This window comes from Phoenix dactylifera, unplaced genomic scaffold (assembly GCF_009389715.1).
Source record: "Phoenix dactylifera cultivar Barhee BC4 unplaced genomic scaffold, palm_55x_up_171113_PBpolish2nd_filt_p 000574F, whole genome shotgun sequence".
In the NCBI taxonomy this organism is placed as follows: domain Eukaryota; kingdom Viridiplantae; phylum Streptophyta; class Magnoliopsida; order Arecales; family Arecaceae; genus Phoenix; species Phoenix dactylifera.
This window is the reverse complement of record NW_024067976.1, coordinates 189,890-194,874: the sequence shown is the minus strand read 5'-3', so window position 1 is coordinate 194,874 and position 4,985 is coordinate 189,890. Positions and strand designations below refer to the sequence as shown.

Below are 4,985 nucleotides of genomic sequence, written 5' to 3'. Positions count from 1 at the left end.
GTCTTAACTGTTAGTTTCGTACATCTTTTCTAGGGGTAATTGATAATCAACATAGTCATGTTAGTCCCCCACCAATGAGTCCAAAAGTGCTATGACGATTTCCGAGTTTACGTTGCACGTCTTTCAATGCTTGCTTTCTTAGTAAGCCTATAGCCTTCTTGCTGAAGCAGACAGTTTATAGACAATTTCATACAAATGTTTGCCCACTTGTTGACAAACACCACATCACGTAGATAGTGGCGGGAAGAAGTTATACAAGACAAGATTATATTTTTCAGATGGAGATCATAGGATAAGAAGAAACTGTCCCATCTATCGGACATGGGTAGCAACATTGCAACTGACTCGTTTTTTTTCTTGTCTCTTAATTTGATCCGCAGTTCGTTAGTTCTGCACAATCATGTTATGAGCTTTCCTGCTCGTTTTGCTGTCTCGAGATCCTTGAATCAAAAAAGTGATAGAGATTACATTCTCATAGGTCATATGACAAATAGATAATGGTTCTTAAAAGGTACAATAATGGGTAATCAAATCAAAAATATGGCAATACAAAAAACTAATAAATGAACATGCCTGATGACTATTTGTAGAGTGCTTTTGGATTCGATACGCGGAAAGAGGCTTTTAGGACAAGCGGTGATTTCAACATGGTATCAGAGCAGAGATTCTGAGTTCGAACTCTGTCTCCGCACTCTTTAACCCCATTATTAAAAATTTCCCATGTTGGGCTCGCCCATAAAAAAAAAGTCCGGCCCACATATGAGGGGGAGTGTTAAAAAATATAAAATATATAAATAAATCTACCTCATTCTATAAGCTTAAGCTTTTAGGACAAGTGGTGATTTCAACAGAGCTCCTTCAATTAATAAAGTTTCAAAGATTAGAAGAGGCAGTATATGAAGTACTGTAAGTTTGTGTTCCAAAAGAAAAATAGGTTTTTCTCTTATGAAATAATAGGCGGAAGCAATATACCTTCATTGGTAGAGCTTGTTCACTACTGATTTTCAAGAAATGACAAATTATATATACTCTCTTAATACCTTATATTATATTTATTATTAATATATACATCAAATTTTTTTATATTGTTTATTTTTTTGGCAGACATATTCTGACATTAGTATAGCTGCATGAGCATCTCAGACAGTTCCTCACACATCAGGCTTGAAGAGTTATGCGAGACATAGAGATGAATTCGTAAGTTTCTTTGAAACACTTTGAAACTTCTTGAAAGTCTTCTATCATATATCACGTATCATGGATGATATATAGCTTGTCAATATACTTTTTGTTGGAGATGAAAGAGCATAGAAGAGAGCCTGGTGAGGTAGATTCTATAAGATGACTCACACGAGATGACAGCTTTGTCTGGGAGGAGTCGAGAGAAATAATTATATGTATTCATCTTTGATTTGTACAACAATTTTTTATTAGTTTCATTTTTTCAAACAATAATATGTGACTCTTTTTTTGGAAGATATAGGACAGGGCTACATCCTTTATTTCATATCATGTCGGGGAGTCATCATCATTCGGCATCGAAGCCCAGGTATTCGCCGAATTAATAGGCTCAGAGAGTTATTGTCGAGTGAGAGGTTATGGCGTTGGAGTTACCCCAACTTAGGCCCTGTTTGGGGGAGCTTTTGGAGGGCCAGAAAGCACTTTCTGGCCCTCCAAAAGTACTTTTAGATGAAAAACTGTGTTTGGTAAATTTTTCAAAAAGCTGTTTCAGCTTTTGCGGGAAGCTGAAAACAGCTTTTAGGAGGAAGCTCCAATTTGAAGCTTTTGGAAGGAAGCTGTTTCAGCTTTTTCGGAAAGCTGTATTTTTGACAAAAATACCCATATTAAAATAACATAATTACATAGTTTGTCCCTTTATAAACCTAAAAATCTGCTGTAGCCAAGAACCCTAGCCATCAGACTCCCTTCCGTAAGAAAAGGTATTTTTCTTTTCAATTTTTGTATGCATCTCTTGAACCACATTTTAGAAAAAAAAAATTTTAATCCTTTTCCATACCTTCCAAAATCAATCTATTATTTTTTTTTATTATCAACCTCGCGGCCCGCGCTGAGGTTCTCCTCGAGCGTGGACCACGAAGAAGAGCCTCTGGACCGCAGAAAATTATTTTATGAAAAATTATGAAAAATTATTTTATACAAATAATTATTATATTTTATACCTTTATTTTTTATTATACTATAAATATAATATCATATTATATTATATCATAATACATTAATATGTTATATTAAATAATTTAATATTATGTTATATTATGGAAAATTAATTTATACTAATAATTATAATATTTTATATCTTTATTTTTGTATTATACTATAAATATAATATCATATTATATTATATCATAATACATTAATATGTTATGTTAAATAATTTAATATTATGTTATATTATAGAAAATTAATTTATACTAATAATTATAATATTTTATACCTTTATTATTGTATTATACTATAAATATTATATTATATTACATTACATTATATTACATTACATTATAATACATTAATATGTTATTTTAAATAATTTAATATTATGTTATATTATGAAAAATTAATTTATAATAATAATTATAATATTTTATACCTTTATTATTGTATTATACTATAAATATTGTATTATATTACATTACATTATAATACATTAATATGTTATTTTAAATAATTTAATATTATGTTATATTATGAGAAATTAATTTATACTAATAGTTATAATAATTTATACTTTTATTATTGTATTATACTATAAATATAATATATATTATATTATATCATAATACATTAATATGTTATGTTAAATAATTTAATATTATGTTATATTACCAAATATTAATTTACTCTAATAATTATATTACTATTATGCTATATTAACATAATATTATTTTATATTACAATAATATTATACTATATCGTATATTTATGTATTAATTTATGTTATGTTTTATTATGTTATGTTGTATAATACTATGCAATGTCCTTTATGGTAATTTTGTCATACAAAAGTACTTTCTCAGTTTGTTTACCAAACACAAAACAAAGTACCATAGCACTTTACGAATGTAGTTACCAAACAGCAAACAGCTTTTTATAACAGCTCTACTTCAGACAGCTCTACTTCCAACAGCTCTACTTCCAACAGCTCTACTGCCAACAGCTCCCCCAAACAGGGCCTTAGTTGTTTGCAGTGAGCAAATATACCCAAGATGTCAAACAAAGTAGTAGCCCTGCAGAAGTTTGTAGTCTGAAGGCAGCGATGAAGGAAATGAGACAGAGCAATCATATAGAGATTGAGGAGATGAGGCAGAGCTATCATTCAGATATGGACACTCTAGAAAAAATAGACTATTCCGACGCTTTTTAACGCCTCTACCGATGCTTATAAGCGTTGGTAATTTTGACGCCGACGCTTCCAAAAGCATCGTATGGGTGGGGATGGAAATTTTTTTTACCGACGCTTTGGAGTGTTGGCCCGTTTTGGAGTTTGCCGATGCTTTAAAGCGTCGTTAGAGTTTTTTAAAAAAAAATAATAAGAAAACCGGATAGCACAGGACTTTATAAGCATCGTTAGAGAGAGATTAACAAAATTAATTGTAAAAAAAATCCAATTTTCATTCTCTATTACAGGTTTCTTCTGATTCTGGTTCTTCTAATAGCATAAGATAGATAACAAAAATAAATAAATAAATAAATAAATAAAAATAACACAAAAAGAAGAATAGATGCTTATTTATTGATTTTTTTTACAAATTATAATATATTACAACATATGCATAATTTATGTGATTTTTGTTTTACAATAGAAATAACACAGGAAGTATACTTATAAATTACAAATTAAAAATTACAGTAGAAATGATACAGAAAGCACTCGGCTGCAGTAGCTTCTTTGCAATCTTCCACGCTGCAGTCCATCTAATCAAACCAAAATGCGGCTTCCTGAAACCCAAAACCCCAAACCATCAACAGATCAGTGCTATACCAACCTAAATCATACAAATCAGCCATCGATAACCTAAATATCATCTACAATACCAGATCGCGAAACTGAGAAGAGAAGGGAAAAAGAGAGGCAGATAAGCCTACCTCGGATCGTTTCACCGTAGCCGGGCTCTGGTCTCCTCTTCCTTCTCTCTGGTTCCACGCTTCCTTCCACCGTAGCCAGAGAAGAGATGAAACGATGGCAGAGAAAACTAAGAGGGAAAAGCTCACCTTTTGGCGGATGCTTTCGGAGATCTGGGAACAGAGTGGTGGTGGTTTTCTTCGGAGAAGCGCCACGAAATGAGATCTATGGTGAGGATTTTGGGGAAGAGAGAGAGAGAGAGAGAGAGAGAGAGAGAGAGAACGAACCTTGTTAACAGCCGAGGAGAGAGATTGGCCAGCCGGCCGACCACCAACGGGAGAGCTGAGAGCGATTAGAGAGGGATTCCACTTCAAAACGCAAAGGCGACGGCGGAGATCTGGGAGAGTGGTGGTGGTTTTCTTGAGAGAAGCGCTACGAAACGAGATCTATGGCGAGGGTTTTGGGGAAGAGAGAGAGAGATAACAGACCTCGGTAACAGCCGAGGAGAGAGACTAGCCGGCCGGCCGACCACCGACGGGAGAGCTGAGAGCGATTAGAGAGGGATTCCACTTTCAGATGGCGGCGGCGGCGGAAGGGGGGGTTGGGATCGGGGAGGAAGGGGGATTGGGATGATGGGGGCCGAGGGGTTAGGGATTTTGTTTTTGGATGGGGGGGGGGGGGGGGGGGGGGGGAGGGAACGGGGTTGGGATCGGTGAGAAAGGGGGGGTTGGGATCGGACACGAATAGGGATTTATGAGGGGTGGGGGAGCGCGATTGGCCTCCGATGATGTTTTCTAAAACGTCATCTTAGTTTGCAATTAGGGGAGAATTAAATTGGAGAGGATTAGGCCTATAAGCGTGGCTCACTTTAGACTTGGACGACGCTTTTAAGTATTGTCTAAGT

General features: G+C 34.6%; 1 long non-coding RNA gene across 4 annotated transcripts; it reads right to left on the bottom strand.

Moving 5' to 3' along the window:
• Positions 1-3,720: 3,720 nt before the first annotated feature.
• On the bottom strand, positions 3,721-4,735 carry LOC103712801. Of its 4 annotated transcripts, XR_003386748.2 has the most exons (4): positions 4,570-4,735; positions 4,369-4,478; positions 4,105-4,279; positions 3,721-3,957 (listed from the first exon to the last, which is right to left on the bottom strand). It is a non-coding gene; the product is annotated as an uncharacterized LOC103712801 (long non-coding RNA). The 4 variants fall into 4 exon arrangements; XR_005508702.1 differs by having other exon boundaries at positions 4,369-4,735; XR_604995.4 differs by having other exon boundaries at positions 4,105-4,478.
• Positions 4,736-4,985: the final 250 nt, after the last annotated feature.